Consider the following 19,828-nt stretch of genomic DNA (forward strand, 5'->3'; position numbering starts at 1 on the left):
ATGGGAGGGGTACAATACTTACCTATACTTGCCTATACTTGCCAAAGGTCAACAGCTGTGTAGACTAAGAGGGAAAAATGAAAAAGCATTGTTAGTGGATGAACAAGTAGAGAGACAAACTGCAAACAGTGGTGTGGTTGTATAGAGAGAAAAATCTCTATCTGTAAATATGTTACTCTAACTATTAAGGACGTGGAAAATGCCTAAAATAAAGACAGTTAACTCAAAGGGTCTATTCTCTATTGTTTTTATACAATACAACACATTGGGGGGATAAGTTCTTTCTTATAACAATAAGGGGGTACTTTCAGAAAATAATTTTGACCAGTAAATAATAAAAGCTATAAACTGCGAACATTTAGGGGTCAATCCAATTAGGTACGTGTTGCTATTGCTGCAATGTTTCAACACAATCTTACAAAGTCACGTAAAGTATTTGAAGTCATATATGAAAGATACAAAACACTTTATAAATAAAATGAATTCGATATCATGGAGAGAAAATTACTATCTATTAACTCTTGATGTGGAGTCACTTTTCTCCAACATACCCCACAATCTTGGATTAAGAGCAATAAGGGATTATCTCCCGGATTCTCTATGTGACTTTTTGATTTTTTCTATTAAATTTATTTTAGAGCACAATTATCTTACATTTGATTCACGTTATTATTTGCAAATACGGGGGACTGCTATGGGGACCAGGTTCGCCCCAAGTTCCGCAAATCTATACATGAGTGCTTTTGAGGATGAACATGTGTGGGAGGAGCATTGCAAGGGTGAACCTGGTCCTCTATGTGAGATTTATTGATGATTTATTTATTATTTGGGATGGGGATTTGGATTCGATTCAATCTTTCATCTCTAGCCTCAATGACAAAATTTTTGGTATGAAGTTCACTGCCACATTTAGTTTGACACAAATTAATTATTTGGATATCACACTCTCGTTAGTAGACAATCAACTGTATAAGACATATACAAGACATATAAGAAACCAGTTGATAAGAATAAATATCTCAGTTATGAAAGTTCACATTTAAATTCCTGGAAATATAATATACCTAAAGGTCAGTTAAATTGTATGAAATGGAACTGTACCTTAGAAACCACATATCAACAGCAAGCTAATAAGGTCTTTGCAAGACAAGGATATCCTGAAGGAATCATTAAAAAGGCTTATGAAGAAGTTAGCTCAATGGAAAGACATTCACTACTACAATTGAGGCAATAAAAAGAGTAAAGATTTAGTTAGTGAAGAGAGTAATACCAATTTTATTAATCAGTTTAATGGTTGCGCTAAAGAGATTAGAAGTATCATAAAAAGAAGTACATCTATATTGTTACAGGATGACCTTCTGAAGGATGAAATTAAACCACAGGGGAAGGCCGTCTTTAGGAGATCTAAATTTTTTTAAATCTAAACTGGTTTGGAGCCATTTTGAAATGGCAAAAGAACCAGCTATTAAAAACGATACGATTTGGCACCCCTAAAAACCTGTAGGGTATCACAGATGTGGAAATAGCAGATGCTATATGTGCAATAACTCGCCACGGAAAACAACAGATTTTTTTTCCCTTTACCTCTGGGGAGAGATTTGAGATTAAGTATTTTTTGAATTGCCAGTCTTCTTATGTGATTTACATGTTAAGTTGTAAGTGCGGGAAGCAATATATAGGACGAACTACTCGCAATCTTCATGTTAGATACATGGAGCACAAAAGTAATATACAGAATGGTAACAAATCACACCCCCTGTCCAATCATATAACATCTTGCCAGAACCGTGATATGAAGAATGTATCAGTTATAGCATTTGAACATGTGAAGATAACAAATAGAGGGGGAGATAGATTTGGAAGATTATGCAGACGTGAAGCGTTCTGGATATTTAGGTTGGACTCTTTGGTCCCCAATGGACTTAATGATGCCATTGAGTTAAACAACATCTGAGATGATTTCTTTCTGTGGTTATTTCCATATGCTTTGTTTTCTGCTTTGGGCTGTTGATGCTGGTCGGGGCATGGACTTTGCCCCATTAGAGTTCCCTCTTTGTGGCGGTGTCTCTGTTCCGACTGACGGTGGACGGCACTTTATGTACATGTAGGTTACACACACACGTTTTTTCATAGGGACATGTTTGTGTGGCTTTTCTTTTTCCTTGTATACACGTATATATTTGTATATGCGTGTACTCCTCTGAGTAGAATGAGATTGACTCTTCTCCCGTATATTCCCTTGTGTTGTGATATATTCTCTTGTGGTATAGACTCCCCCTTCCTTTTTCCATTTTTCCATCTCATTTTTGTTATTATTCAATTCAATATAATAAGGTTCTCTTAAATTTGTTCTAGATGTCTTATTTAAGACTGATAATATATTTTAAACTAAAGTTATATAGAGAGAATAATGAATTTGTCTGTTTTTTCTCTTTCCATATGTACCTATAACTACCCTCTACATAAATATATTGAAAGGAACAGAGAGTAATATTTATGTGTAGATGGTTTGTTCTATTTGAATAATAATTTAAATAATACTTTCCCTCAGTTATATGAATATATTTATCTTTGCATATATATGTATGGAAATTGATTGACTAATAATAAGTGTGGAATGTGTGAAATATATATACATTCATTTATATAACTTCTTTTAGAATTTCGGTGATGACATGTCCCCTAGATGTTTTTTATTATATCATACCTATATGTGTGTATATATGATGATTACCACCTTCTATTATTATTTTTAATAATGATCAATGTTTGTCTCATATGCTTTTTATTGAAACAGTTTGCTAGTAATGTTAGCCGGATGGAATGATTGTAATATGGACTTTAACGGATATAGAATAAAAACTCAGCTACTATATGTATCCAAAATCCATACTCGCGCTGCGCTCCACAGATAAAAATGAGGTGTGGATATTAAAGTAATAGCGCAGGCGTGGTAACTAAAGCTGCTATGCGTTCCAAAGCCGTTATGCATTCCATACCCAAAGAGAGGCTTGGAACGCCAAGGAGAACAATACGACAGGATGGCGTAAGTGCGGCAATCAACTGCGAGGTTTAAATAGAGCTAAAGGAGACATTACTTTATTTCTGATGAAGCCGCTGAGCCCGGAGGGAGGCGGGGAAACGCGTTAAAGACTCACCTAAACTTATTCTTTACCACTGTGATTGGAGGTTTCCACCACCAGCCGCAGCACCTGCTACTTCTTTTTCAACTTACGATCCCCCAGAGATGACTGCATGAAAAGGTTAGAACACCAGCAGCCGGGGAGGACATTTTGGAATCAAGTGCTGTGAGGAGCAGTGAGAATACCCATATTCACCTGTCTGGCCAGATGTTTAAAACACTTTGCTTATCCTAACGGATTTTATTTGATAAATGGACTGCCTATTAGTCTTTGCCTGCATAAATGTGCATCAAGTGACTGACATTAGTTGCACTTAGGAGATTACAGTGTGCTACATCGTTGTGCTTGCCTCTAAAGGGATACAATTAAGTGAGCTCAGTAACTTCTGTTGCTAAATTGAATACTGCCAAACAGAGATTAAGTCATATTGTATGTCTTTTAATAAATATATATTACTAAGCTGTGAAAACAACCGGCTGGTGGTTATGAATTGTTAATATATTTTTATGTGTTTTAATAAATTGTTTATATCCAATCTATATGCGCTGTAATACCAGCTTTTTTATTTTTTTTATTTATCTACCTAATAGGGGTGAGTAGCCCTGTATTACTGGCTGCACATAGATTGGAGTGACAGAGCACTTGGTTATATTTCCTTTTTTTGTTCAGTTAACCTAAAGGGTCTATTCTCTGTTGTTTTTACAATACAACACATTGCGGGGATAAGTTCTTTCTTATAGCAATAAGGGGGTACTTTCAGAAAAGAAATTTGACCAGTTAATAATAAAAGCTATAAATTGCGAACATTTGGGGGTCGATCCAATTAGGTGCGAGTTGCCATTGCTTTCAACACTGGCAACGGCATCCACACTCGCACCCTTTATGGCCAGATAGGGCTGTGGGCACTTTGTAGTGGGCTGCCGAAAAGTGCGTCTGTTATAACACAAACACGCACATAATTAAATTGACCCCTTAGTTGTTAAATGTGATAAAATAGTAAAACATAATGGTGTAAATGTGGGCCTGATTCAGTTGTGGTTGTTAAATCGATCGTTGCTGCAATCTTTTGCCATTCGCAATTGCATCACAGTCCACCCTGAGTGACTCTGAGTAGTCATAGGGTGAGCAAAATCTCCTAGACACAAAGGGCTCTCCAGCAGAAGCACATGTAGCAATGGGTAATTTTTGCATGCACAAAAAGGTGTTTGAACAGAACTGACATGCCTGTGTACAGTTAGCCAACACCATTACCACCCCAAATGCCGACTCCCTGTCAATCCCTTTGTGATGGGATCCTCTATGTGAGCTTGATCGTATCTTGTGCACAGTGCAACTTATACGCATGCACAGTGAAAAAGCACTGAGCCACTTGCGTGCAACAGCAGCTTTGCATCCGCATCTAAATCAGACCCCTGTGCGGTAAGGTAAAGGACTCTAGGAAAAGGGCTATGTCACCTTTATTATATGCAAAGATAAGGAGATAGTCACTTGTTACAGCTCTGTTTTACATCATTTATACCATATTGTTCCATTTCATCATATAGTTACTCTATGGGGAGATGTATTAAGCCCTACAGAGTGATAAAGTGAAGAGAGATAAAGTACCAACCAATCAGCTCCTAACTGGCTGTGTTTGAAAAATGACAGATAGTAACTGATTGGTTGTTAGTTATTCTTTCTCCAGTTTATCACTCTTCCAGGCTTAGTATATCTGCCCAGTTCTTTGATAAAAAGGTCCACCATTTCACTATCTCCAGAGGAGTGGCTTATCCAGTTTTGACATTAAGGGAAAAGAACAGGGAAAAATAGTCTCCCCACTACTACTGTGGGCATTATGTATATAAGTGGAACTACTACTGTGCGCATCATGTGTATAAGGTGCATTACCACTGTTGACATTATGCATATAAGGAGCACTACTGTGGGCATAATGTGTATAAGCAGCACTACTCCTGTGGGCATTGTTTGTAAGGGGCATTGCTAACGTGGGCATTATGATGCATAATTGGCACTACTGTGTAGCATAACATGACTAGGGGGCCCTACTGTGGGACGTAATGTGAATAAGAGACACTGTGGCATACTATGAATTGGGGGCACTATGTGCATTGTTATGTGAATAAGATTGTGCTATTGTGTGGCGTAATTTGAATTGGGAGTACTAATGTGTGTCCACGCCCTTTTTTGTGAGACCACACCAATTTTTTCAGGCAGCTCGCTGTCACTTTACAAAGTATGGGCAGGATCAAAATTTTAGTTTGCTGGGGGGCGCCGAACACCCTAGCAGCGCCCCTGCCCCCACACCATCTGTATGTCCTATACTGAGCTGCCCCCTTCTGCATGTTTTGTATTGTCCACTCTCTCCCAACATAGTCTCTGTTTTGTACTGTCCTCTCAATACTCCCCACCACACACACAATTAGACAAGTATTGTAACTTTCCTCCTGCATGTTATCCTCCAGTCTTTGCTGCCTCTGCGACCCCTCCCGTTGTCTTCAACTGACACGTTGCAGATCTCTTTGCCGGTCACCCAACACTCTGCAAATCTCTTTGCCAGAACTTTGCCAGATGATGATCTAAACAACCAGAATTTCTTGGTCAGACATACTATGTGTATAATTGTACTACTACATTTTGTTACGTACTTTCAATTTTATTAATTTGCAAATTCATTTTTATTGACTTTTTCATCCAAAAATAAGATTCTGTTTCATAGAGTCCCAAGTTATGTGCTCCAGATTTAATCGTTTCAAGTGCTAGGACCATGTTAGTGTCATACAATACACAGTGTGCAGGTTACAGTCATAATGATAGAGCTACTGTCACTATCCTTTATATTAGAAATGACAGTATGTGTAAAAGCGCCACTACTACTGTGGGCATTATGTGTATAAGGGGCACTACTGTGGACATTATGTATAAGGTGCACCACTATGGGCATTGTGTTTAAAGTATTATGTATAAAGGGCACTGATGTGTGGCACTAGTTGTACAAGGTCCGCTACTACTGTGGACATTAATGTGTATAGAGGCAATACTACTGTGGGCATTATGTGTATAGGGGCACTACTACTGTGGACATAATGTATATATGAGGCACTACTAATGTGGGTGCTATGTGTATAAGTGGCTCTACTACTAAGCACATCATGTGTATAAGGGGCATTACTACTGTTGACATTATGCATATAAAGGGCACTGCTTTGGGCATAATGTGTATAATCAGCACTACTACTGTGAGCATTATTTGTAAGGGGCATTACTACTGTGGACATTATGTGTGTAATGGGCATTATGTGTGTAATGGGCTTATGCTGTGTAGCATAATGTGACTAGGGGGCACTACGGCATAATGTAATGTGAATAAGGGACACTGTGGCATACTATGAATCAGGGATACTACGTGCGGTGTAATGTGAATAAGATTTCTTTTGTGTGGCGTAATTTGAACTGGGAGTACTATTGTGTGGTTTAGCTTCCTTGGTACACTGCTAAAAGGGAGAAAAAACACCTTTTCTCTATGGAAACAGTACAGGTATTTGGTCAGGTGTGGGTATTCCTGGATAGCCGCTTTTGTGGGCAAAAATCGTTGGATCCCTTAACAAACATGGAGAATATATAGCCATCATTTAATGAAAATATCCAGCGGGATCCTTCAAGATTTATTGGAACACACTGAATACAACATCCGGTGGGTGGATCCGGAAGTATGGTGTTGTAATCTCGTATGACATGCAAGGAGAGTGAAATGATTGAGACCGAAAGAGAGGAAGTGGTCACTGGAACGCACCGATGCAACTTCCGGTAAAGGAACCAGGAAGTGAGACGCCGGTAATTAATCAATTATCTAGCAATATGGAGGGTATAAAAGGACGTTTTATGTACAGCTCTATATCCATTCTTGAAAATGGACTATTTGTGGACCGAAATGCGTTGTTTGGAGGAGCTGTTTGTGTGAAGATTTCGGCGACCGGATGCTGCATGCTGATAAAATCCTTTGCGGTGGTGCCAGGCTAATCAGCCTTAGGCCGCTTATTGCTAACTAACACTTTTGGGACACGGTGAGAGATCCATTCCCTGCATTGATGCACCAGTCACTTTATTGTGTATAAGATCTAATGCACTCTTATTTGTATGTGGATGTTTTTATTGTGATATTAAAATATTAATTTTTATACATCATGTTTATTGTGGACATGTATCCCATTGGTATATAAGTCTCTTAGGATAATATATCCTCTTAACAGAGGATCATCTGGAAGTTTAAAGTGCCAGTGGTACCTGTTATTTTATCCTGTACTGTTTCCATAGAGAAAAGGTGTTTTTTCTCCCTTTTTAGCAGTGTACCAAGGAAGCGAAATCTTTTAACTGCGTAATTCTGATACCGTATCATTTTACCTTTGTCTGTAACGCTTTTTGAAACACCTCACGGGTCAGTCTGCAGCAGGGATGTTTAAATTTAGGGAAAACAGGAGAAATGCATTCAAAGGTTTCCTAGATGAGTCATCAGTAGAAGTTAATATTGAAGATGAGGATTTAACCTCTCTGTTAGGTAAATTGGAAAAATTGATGTTGATAGAGAATATGCTGTGGTGGGAGGTAACCACCTTGGAACATTATTTGTCCCATCACTTGATTCTGAGAGGGTTAAGGTTGATTAAAAAACCTTCATTCACTAATGAGAATGAGTCTTTTGTCAAAGAAGGGGAAAAAATATTAGAACACTGCAGCTTATCTTTGTTAGAACAGATTGTGAAAGAGAGGAAAAACAATCTCTTAGAAATTAATAGAGATATTGAAACTTCTAAAGCCTTTGTTGACCCATTTTTGGATTTAGCGGAGGTCTAAGAGAAAACCATCTTATTAAAATTGGAAAAAGAAACCAAAGATTTAAAAAGTAGAAAGAGGAGGACATTTTTTAGAGACCTAAATGAGTCCCAGAGGGAGGACCATGTGGATCCAAAGGAAAAGGATAAAAGGTTAATCACAGAAGGGTCTACACAGACCCCCACTTGGCATAAGAAAACTATTGGACAGAATTATCAGGTTAAAAAAATCGCATAATAAGGGCCATAACCCTAAAGCGAAGAACAAATTGAGAATAATAAATATGAAAGGAGCCCACTCCCCATCTGACGAGGGCTATAGGGAACCTGAATTCGACAATAGAAAGAAAGGGGAAGGAAATACATCCATCATTCCCCCATCTGGAGGAGTAACTACCCCAAGGAATTTGGTAGATATAGAGATTAGGGAGAGATTTTGGCACTAGGCAAAATGAGAGGTACAAATTTGATGCTTACTCTGTAAAGAGAGATGAGAAACATAGATCAGATATTGTACATACACCATGTCCGATTAGTCCTTTTTTGGAAAGGGGCCATTGGACACAAAGAAGGGAATAAAATTACTGAAACAAGGAAAAAGAGGTGGTATAAAAAACCTAAACCCAAAAAATCCTCCCCTAAACCATTGGAGAGTAATGGAAGTCAAAGTGGGAATAAAAGCACTGAAAAGATTACAACTAGTAAAATTTTCAATTTGAGCAATCATGAGCTGACAGCTTCTGAACAAAGTGTGCTGCTCAAAGGGCTCAAATTTCCCCCTCTAGCAATCCCAATCCATTTGATTTGTTTGTGGATTTACAGAAGTATATAAGGAAATTGAGTTTAAAGAAATTCTTTTTGTAAAAGGAACCTTCAAATACTCCCCCGAGTGTGAGATCTAAGTTTAAAAAGAAATCTCACTTTTATCCACAACATGTTAAGGGAGGTAGTATTGACTGCTTCAATTTGATTGTGACAAAAGAACTCAGAAAGATTCCCAAATGTAAAAAGAAAAACTTAACTAGAAAATAATTCCTAGTGGTACAAACCCTGCAGGCTAATAAGGAAATAATTATAAAGCCAGCGGATAAAGGTAGTGGGGTGGTTGTCATGAATAAAGATGACTACCTAAAAGAAATAGATAGGCAGCTGGGAGATTCTAACATGTACAAAAGATTGAAGTTGGATCCTCTTGTAGTTATTACAAAGAAATTAGAGGATTTTAACTGGCAGGGCAGTGGAGGATGGTGCCATCTCTGTGGAAGAGAAGGACTTTATTAACATAAGTGATCCATCTACTCCAACAACATACGTGTTACCTAAGATTCATAAGAACTCAACCCATCCCCCAGGACGACCCATTATTACAGGTACTAACAGTATATCATCCAATTTATCTGCTATGGTTTACTCTTTCCTTCAACCACTTGTGTCTGATACTGCTGCTTTCTTAAAAGACACAGGTGATGTCCTACGTAAATTAGAAGAGGTGGTATGGGATGAAGAATGCACTTTAATAAGTGCTGATGTCAGCACCCTTTATACCATCATAGATTGGGACAAAGGGTAGGTAGCAGTGGATTTTTTTATTGATAAAAGTGAGTATAGTGAGGGAGTAAAAAGATTTTTATTGGATTCTATTGATTTCATTTTAACCAACAATCACTTTTACTTCAATGGTTCCTAATACTTACACATCCGTGGGCACCAGGGGGGTCATTCCGAGTTGTTCGCTCGTTATTTTTTTCTCGCAACGGAGCGATTAGTGTTAGGTTCCTGGTGCTCAGAACAAGGGAGATGTTATGAAGCGAGTCCAGAGCACCAGGACGTAATGCTGGGAAAGGGGAATGGAAAGGGAATAGCCCCTGGCGCCCTATCTCCGTTGTCTCACCCGTGCTGTCAGTACACTCTTGCGAGACTATGGTTGCTTGAGCCCATGGCAGCCGCGTTTGAAGGGCGGATTACGTCTGCCCAACTTCGATGCCCCCTCAGGTCTTAATGAGAGACAAAGAGTGAACCGAGACAGGGTGATAACAAGGGGCCCTCTGACTAAACAACAAGGCCAGGGGCTACTAACAAACCTAAAACCAAAGTATGTGCGGCTTGCCGCCAAAGGAAAAGAACAACAAAGGAAATGCTGACCACACGCCGACACAATACTTTTGTGTACCGGTGGTGACAGCATAAGCAGAACCCTCTGCAAAACACCAGTGACAGAAATAATAAGGGAATACAGCGGCCTAGGCCGACGGACGCGGCCGTCCCGCTACTCACGGAACCGGTACGAATACTGGCAAACGGACAGGAACTCCCAATGCTGCTGACACAGATTCTCAGAACTGGAGGACAGGCAGAATCCCAAACGACAGACCGGTGGACACCAAGAAGCCAGAAACTTGCACAGGCAAAGGTACTGGACCTCAGGACAGGAACGCCTCACGGCAGGACACGGGATCAGACATAGGAATCGACACAGGGACTGACACAGGAATCGACACAGGAAGCTCAGGAACTAGCAGGAACCAAGCTCAGAACTCAAGCAGACTGAAAACCCAGAAATATCACCAGCATCTGCGAACTGCAATCAGCCAGCATATAACAGAGAGGCCTAATTAATAATCCCATGCAGTTGCCTTGTTGCATGATTCCAAACTGACCAGATGCAATTAGCAGCCAGGTGAGGCTGAACACAAGGGAACAAGCTGCAATTACACAGACTCACCAGCGGCAGCAGACAAGAGTATTCTAAAACAGAGCAACAGGAAATCCTGGCATGCAAGACAACTTTATAACATAAAATAGGAATGAACCACTACCTGTGGTTCATAACAGTATCCCCTCCTTAAGGGTGAGCTCCGAGCACCCCATGACACCCACGGGGAACATAAACAGAAGTATAACATGAAATACAGAACAAAACTGCAAAACAGGAATGAGCCACAGCCGTGGCTCATAACATTTAGTCGCTAATGCGCATGCGCAATGTCCGCAGTGCGACTGCGCCAAGTAAATTTGCTATGCAGTTAGGTATTTTACTCACGGCATTACGAGGTTTTTTCTTCGTTCTGGTGATCGTAATGTGATTGACAGGAAGTGGGTGTTTCTGGGCGGAAACTGGACGTTTTATGGGTGTGTGCGAAAAACCGCTACCGTTTCTGGGAAAAACGCGGGAGTGGCTGGAGAAACGGAGGAGTGTCTGGGCGAACGCTGGGTGTGTTTGTGACGTCAAACCAGGAACGAAACTGACTGAACTGATCGCAGATGCCGAGTAAGTGTGGAGCTACTCAGAAACTGCTAAGAAGTGTCTATTCGCAATTTTGCTAATCTTTCGTTCGCAATTTTGATAAGCTAAGATTCACTCCCAGTAGGCGGCGGCTTAGCGTGTGCAAAGCTGCTAAAAGCAGCTTGCGAGCGAACAACTCGGAATGAGGGCCCAGGTTTGCTCCCAGTTATGCCAGTCTCTATATGGCATATTGGAAGGTGCAGAATGTCGACCATCTGAGGCATCTGGGAGTAAACCTGGTGTCCTGGTGGCGCTTTATTGATGACGTCTTCTTTATATGGCATGGGGGAGGATCAAACTATGAAAGATTTTCTGGAGCTGCTCAATGTTAATGATTTTAATATTATTTTCACCTTCACTGAGAGTAAAAAAGAACAAGTATTTTTAGATCTGAAAATATATATTGAGAATGGGAAAATCTTTACCCAAACCCATCGGGAAACCCACCGATTCCAATTCCTACCTCAATATTAATAGTGACCATCATGAAAAATTGTTAGAGAACACCCCTCTAGGCCAGTTCAAGCGTCTGAAGAAAAATTGTACAGACAATAGTATCTTTGAGACGCAAATAGAGGAAATGGCAGAGAGATTTAGAGAGAAAGGATATGATGAAATAGTGCTTGAGAAAGCAAAGGAAAAAGTTAATGGTATAGATAGGAAAGAACTTATGACTGAAAAGGAAAAGTTGGGATGGAAAGATAACCCATATGAATGGGCGTTTATCACCCAATATGGGGCTTATCATAAAAAGGTTGAGAAGATTTTTAAAGACAATTGGAGGATCCTGCGAGATGATCCAATTCTTGGTGACCATTTACCAACTAAACCAGTTTTCATATATAGAAAGGCCAAATCATTAAAGGATAAATTGGTGAAAAGTAGCCTACAAGAGAAAACTTCAGGAAGAACCTGTAATAAGGGTTTTCACAGATGTGGGTCATGCGTAATGTGTCGTGTTACAACAAAAAAGGATATAGCACGTAAGATAGCAGAATTTGAAGTAGATGGTAAAAAGTATTTAATAAATGACTTTGTAACGTGCCATTTGAGGAATGTGATATATTTGCTCGAGTGTACTTGGGGTCAGATATATATAGGCAAAATATCTAGACCTCTAAAAACAAGGGCGGCAGAGCATGTATATAATATTCGAAAAAGGTCTGCTAACTCACCCACTTTCGGAACATTTTAGTAAAATACATAATAAATGTGAGGGTCACTTTAAGCATTTCTTAGGGCTAAAACAACTAAAACCTAATTGGCGTAACAAAAATCTAGAAAAACGCTTTGCACAAAGCAAGATGAAATGGATATATGATCTTGATACATTAAAACCCAAGGGGCATAACGTAGATTTCGAGTTAAAATGGTTTTTGGATTAATGTAATGTGTACAAATTTATATTTCTTTTTTTCTCTTTTTTCATGCTTGAAATCTAAAAATGAGCTATTTTGCTCGAACTATTGGGCATCCAGGAACCCACCCGGGTAATAGGGATGGACAGGCTGGGAATACTAAGTACCACCTAGTTTGGTCAGGTGTGGGTATTCCTGGATAGCCGCCTTTGTGAGCAAAAATTGTTGGATCCCTTAACAAACATGGAGAATATATAGCCATCGTTTAATGAAAATATCCAGCGGGATCCTTCAAGATATAGATTTATTGGTGGAATATGATTGCGGGAGTTATTGAAACCATGTATTGAGGATGTTGGATATATTTTAAAAGAAATCCCTGTGAGAGAGACGCTTGTGGAATGCAAGGAAGGAGTGGGTACATCATAGGGAGCATGAAATGGTCATTGGAACACACTGAATACAACATCCGGTGGGTGGATCCGGAAGTATGGTGTTGTAATCTCGTATGACACGCAAGGAGAGTGAAATGATTGAGACCGAAAGAGAGGAAGTGGTCACTGGAACGCACTGACGCAACTTCTGGTAAGGGAACCAGGAAGTGAGACGCCGGTAATTAATCAATTATCTAGCAATATGGTGGGTATAAAAGTACGTTTTATGTACAGCTCTATATTCATTCTTGAAAAAGGTCTATTTGTGGACCGAAACGCGTTGTTTGGAGGAGCTGTTCGTGTGAAGATTTCGGTGACCGGATGCTGCATGCTGATAAAATCCTTTGCGGTGGTGCCAGGCTAATCAGCCTTGGACCGCTTATTGCTAACTAACAAGCTAGCCCACCGCACTTTTGGGACACGGTGAGAGATACATTCCCTGCATTGATGCACCAGTCACTTTATTGTGTTTAAGATCTAATGCACTCTTATTTGTATGTGTATGTTTTTATTGTGATATTAAACTATACATTTTTATACACCGTGTATATTGTGGATATGTATCCCATTGGTATATAAGTTTCTTAAGATAATATATCCTTTTAACAAAGGATCATCTGGAAGTTTAAAGCGCCAGTGGTACCTGTTATTTTATCCTGTACAGTACTATTGTGTGGCCATGCCCCTTCTTTGTGAGACCACACCCCTTTTTCAGGCAGCTTGCTGTCACTCTACGTATGGGAAGGCTCAAATCTTTAGTTTGCAAGGAGGCGCCGAACACCCTAGCACCGCTCCTGCCCGTCCCACACCATCTGTATGTCCTATACTGAGCTGTCCCTTTCTGCATGTTTTGTATTCTCCCCCACCATACTGTCGTTTCTGTTTTGTACTGTGCTCTCAATACCCCCCACCACACACAAATACTCAAGTATGGTAACTTACCTTCTGCATGTTATCCTCCAGTCCTTGCTGCCTCTGCGACCCTTCCCGTTGTCTTCAACTGACACTTTGCAGATCTCTTTGCTAGTCACCCAACACTCTGCAAATCTCTTTGCCAGATGATCTAAAAAATACAAAAGACTATCCTTAAGCATAGTACTATAAGTGCAATAAAATGTCCACGAGTCAACCACTTTTCCTTAAACCACACATACTTTAAAATGTATCAGTTTGCAATTATCTATTTACTTTTTCATCCCAAAGCAAGATCCTGCCTCATAGAGACTTATCTGCATCCACTGTATGTGTGCTTATCCTCCATACTGCCCTCATTATTTCTATAAGGCTACATTTTTATTCCTAAATATGGCATTCCTTCCTGAGCTTCTCCTAATTATGTCCCTGTACCAATATTCCCTGTTCTGTCTATCTTGTCTTGCCTTTCAGCTGCTTATACTGCACTCTGTCTTCCTTACCCACCTCCATCATACCCTGCTATGTAGGACTCACCTCCTCCTACCTGTCTTCCTACATGGTAACTGGAAACTTCAGCAGCTGTAGAATGAATGTTACAGGATGAATCATTGTGATGTCACAGGCTAGTGATGTCATAGACTAGGTGTGATGTCACAGTTACCATCAACAAAGCTACCAAGTTACAGCTGTTTACATACTGTATACATTTTATTAGAGCTGAGCGGGTTCGGTTTTACTCGGATTTACTCGGATTTACCCGAATCTCCTTATTGGCTCACGGACGTTACGTGTTTTGGTTAGCCAATAAGAAAAATCCAGAAAAAAAGTACTTGCGATAATGCTGGCGTTAAGAACCGAGAAAATCCGAACCCGCTCATCTCTACATTTTATACATCAATTATAACTGGATTTACATGAATTACTAGTTTAAAAATGAGACTAGTGCAGAAAATGAATTATAAGGCAATGTTATACAGAGTGCCTCAATAAATAGGTAAAGGGAAAATATAAGTGAAAGGCTAACAGGCTGAATTAATAATTTTCCATTATATACTGTATGTGTGTGTGTGTGTGTGTGTGTGTGTGTGTATGTATGTATGTATGTATGTATGTGTGTGTGTATATATATATATATATAGAGAGAGAGAGAGAGAGAGAGAGAGAGAGAGAGAACAGGTAGTCCGGCACTCATCAATTAGTTCAACACAGGTAACTTGCTGGGGTGCCCTCCTTGGAACTTAAAGAAGTCCAATATAGTAGAGGAAATAAGGCGTCACTCCACGGTCTTGAAAAACGATTAAATGAAGTCCTTTATTCCTACGTCATTTCAGGTGAGACCCCGTCATCAGGGACAAGCGTACAAACACAAATGATATACAGTACTACAGACATTTATACCCTCCCCAAGATCAAACAATTAAAAACAATTACTTACACCTGACATGGGTCGCCCGATGCAGTCCGATGCCGTGTACTAAAAACATACATCACGGCGCTACATCATTACCGGGCGACGCCAGGTTGGTGTGAGCTAAAGGAGCGTCTTGGTAACCAGGCAACGCTCATACACCGGCTTCAATTATTTCAATAATACACAGTCTAAACCATATTACTGCGCTCCCAGCTCATGTAGCATAAGTTAAAAACATTTGTTAAAAACATTTACATATATCTTGGCACTAGTATTACAAAATAACTCTTAACAAACAATAGATGTGTTACAAATTACTTGAACTGGTGATACACTTAGATGATTAGCCAGGCATGGTCTATTTAAACCCTGTCTATTATAGAAAACAGTGGAGTCCTAACGTTTCATTTAACCCTTTCGGGGCTATGGTATTCAAATTATAGATCCATCGACTCTCCTTGCGCAATAATAATTATAGCTCTAATAGATGCTATAATAGAAAGCTAAACATAGTATAGCATCTGTTAGGGCTATAATTATTGATCATGTCCCCAAATCTACACGGGGAGGAGATAGGGATAAGCTATTATTGCGCAAGGAGTTGCGCTATTATTGCGTTAAAAGCCTGTGTGTGCATAAGGGCCAATTTATCCTTAAAAGACTTATAGTAGGCGATAGAAAAACCGTCTGGCCCAGGGCTTTTACCTGCAGGGGAGGCTTCAATCACTTTTGTCACCTCATCAATAGAAAAAAGTTTGAGCGAATCAACATCTTCCTGGGCTAAGACACAAAAGTGTAATGACTGGAGATAGGAAGATACTATGGTGTGGTGTGGAAATACCGCTGATCTGCCCTATGGAAGCTTCAGAAAGAAGGTGGAGGTGACGATGATTTAGGAATAGGTAATCAATTCTGGAGTAAGTTTGATATGCATGGGAAAAGTAGGAATAATCTAATGGTGTGTACACACAGTAAGATCCTTGCTATGCCCGATTTTCACTTTGCGATTTCCCCTGAACTCCCCGGAGCCCAGCACCACCGATTTTGACTAACTTTTCTTGAGATATGGACTATGTGTGCTTACGATTTTGGCTTATGTAAGATTTAATTGACATGTGAGATGAACAAGTAGTACACCGATCTAGCAAGGATTGACTTGCCTGCACAGTCTATCTTTTCTTGCGATACCAACCTGGCGGGACCGCGCATCGAATCGGGATTTCAAGTGGCATAACACCTTGCCATTTGCACTAACTTTTCTTGCGATTTTGACTATATAGTCAAAATCTAAAGAAAAAATCTCACCGTTTGTACACACCATAAATCGGAGGGGTGCGATAATCTTCAGGTATCCATCAGCTGGTGGTCGAGTAGGGTGCGTCTCATCTTCCCATACTCCTTAGGAGGCCTATAAGAAAGTTTTTTGGATGCGTCTCTAGAAATAAACATTAAATTATGTAAATTGTGTTTATATGTCATCCTTAGGTTCAGTTGTGTAGTGAAGTACAAGATTTGCTTCTGTTTGTCCATATATTTTATGATTGGCTGCCACCAGCACTGATTTTGCCTATTACTTTGACCATAAATAATTTGAATTGGTCATGGACCACCAACCCAGGGCAGCCCTGCAAGTGTCCCGAGGCACCCCAGGGTGCCATTGATCTAGTAATTGAAAATATGCAAAAAGTGAGATAGATAGAAAGATTTATATATGTAAAAAATTATAGTGTATTGATGATTATTATTATTATTATTATTATTATTATGTTTAATACAACTGTCAAAATCCTTCCTTTATTTAGACAGGTATTAAGATTTCAGCCTTTTGTTTTCCCTTAGCCTGCTAAGTGTGTATTGATTCAGCTGGCAGTTTGTCTTCTAATTCCCTTAGTGTACTCAGTCTTGGCTTACCAGTCTCCAGCTGTCTTCCTCATCCTTGATTATTACCCCTTTTAGGGGCCTTTTGCATCAGAGCTGCATGAAGTAATCGGCGCTTGCACTGAAATTCTGAACCTGTTGCTGTATACTGATTTTCCAGAAACCTGGCCTTTGCTGTGTACTTGTTGTCAGGTCTGTGTAATTGTCTGTTCCCGGAGGGGGCACTAGTGGGTCAGTGGTGGTAGGATGGAGGAAACGAGGAGGCCGTAGTAAGTTCCTGCGCATGTGCGCAATGATGTTTATTAAATAAACACAGCAATATAATGATTACTGGAACAGGAATAACAATACAGAAGTTTCACAGCGTGGAAGCTGACATTGGTTTTAAGTACAGTCATGAAGAATGAGCTGATCTGGAAACCAGCGGTGATTAGAGAACAGTAATGACCGGCCTGGGAGCCGATGGCAAATAAACGATGGTCGGCCTGGAAGCCGATGTAAAGCAGAGTCTATATCCTGAGGATAAATAATGACACAGAGGATCGGCCTGGAAACCGATGGGAGAATGTGATGGAACAACACAGGCAATAAGTAACTTTTGGTGTTCAGTCTGGAAACCGTTAACAACTTGCAAATAACGATGGTCGGCTTGGGAGCCGATGGCAACTGAGATCAGTACTCTGGAGGTAAGTAATACAAATGGTATAATAACAGTCACAGGTAATGCACTGGTCCGGGAACCAATGTAATTAGCAAACTGCGATGCTCGGCCTGGAAGCCGATGGTGAACATCGATGGCTGGCTTGGAAACCGATGGTAACAGGATCAATATGCAGTAGGTAGGTAATGCAACCGATAGCAGTAAATACAGGCAATAAGTAACTCCGGTAATCAGTCTGGAAACCGACAGCAATAGATTCACACAGTCAGAATATATGCACAAAGTCCACAGAGCCAAGCAAGGCTATAGCAGGAGACAGTTGGTAATATACAGGCTGGTTGTTTAAGTGCTGGATGCAATAGCACAGTGCTGAATGCAGATTAACAACACACAGGTGAGAATGATGAGGCAGCACCTGGAGAGAGTCTCTTACTGCATGTAGAAGTGGAAGCTGACTGTGGAAGGAGTTGTAGCAGAGCTGGATGGCTGGAGCCTGTAGTTCCACAGAGACACTGAAGCTAGGAAGTCACTGGAGACAGCTGGTGACTGGATCTGAATGCAGATGGAACTGCACCAAACTGGATAGCTGGAGCCTGCAGTTCCACAGAGACACTGAAGTTAGGAAGTCACTTTAGACAGCTGGTGACTGGATCTGAATGCAGATGGAACTGCACCGAACTGGATGGCTGATGCCTGTAGTTCCACGGAGCTAATACACAGGGGAATCTCTGAAGACAGGAGACCAGAGCCAGGAGACGCTTGTTCCCAGGATGTGACACGTTGTTCAAGGCAATGTAACTGAGCAGGAACTCTGGATATATACCCACTGGACAGCAGGGATTGGAAAATCAAGTCATGTGTGCACTTCAGTGCTCAGGAGAGGATAGCACCAAGTCAGCTGACTGCAGGTGTCATAGCAGCACCCATACTGCGGAGATGGTGGGAATACATCAGGCTACACACTGTATGGCAAGCGGGGTACACACTGGAGAGAGTCTCTGCACATTGCAGGCAATCATGGAACATGCTGCCAGGCTGGGAATGTGACCTCCGGAGGCCAGTACATCAGAGCACTGGTAAGTGACGTGATGCAAAATGCAGATTCCTGACACTTGTGGACTTCCGGTGTACAGCATCTAACTCCTTCTATCCTGCTATTTTCACATTGCATTATCTGTACAGGCTGGTTTCCAGCTACTGAGATCATTTTTCAACTTTTCTACCTGTACACTTAATCAAGTATCAATTACCATGCCAGATCCTGGTTCTGCTTTTCAGCTCTGTGATAACAACATATGACAGTCATCATAATCAATACATAAACTTGCACACACAAAAGATAACCCTCTAATAAGGGCCTAGTTATCCGGGACCCCAAAAAGCTGTGGACCTATGTATTTTCTCTGTACTTTTCGCAGAAAATAAGCCTGCCTGTTGCGGATTTAGTTTCACCTGCCTGAGGCTGGATAACCGAATTACCAATAAGCGCCAGCATCTGGGATAATAGCATAGCCCCATCAACAGTAATTAGCCGCGGTAAATTACAGCGGCTAATGGTATACTGCCCTAAGTATCCAGCTTGCTGCAAGTTGCAGAGTTGGATATATAAATAGTGGAGCAATCCAGTATTCCTCTGGCGTGGGGACAGCTGTTCTGAAAAGCCCCTGTCCCCATGATCCCTAACACTACTTAATAAGTAGTAGTGGTACTTGTTCCTGGCAGGTCTGACCAGTGCACTTGTGCATAACCGCAGGTCTAGCAGTATAGAGGCAGTGGTGGGATCTACTCAGATCCCTCTGCGCAACCCTGGATTTCCTTCCCATAGAAATACCAGGTGGCCCTATCAGGCCACTAATAATGAATGGGCCTGTTACTTATATGGAAATTATCGGATGATGAATAGGCCCCATAAAGTACAT

This window comes from Pseudophryne corroboree, chromosome 9 (genome assembly GCF_028390025.1).
Source record: "Pseudophryne corroboree isolate aPseCor3 chromosome 9, aPseCor3.hap2, whole genome shotgun sequence".
Taxonomy (NCBI): domain Eukaryota; kingdom Metazoa; phylum Chordata; class Amphibia; order Anura; family Myobatrachidae; genus Pseudophryne; species Pseudophryne corroboree.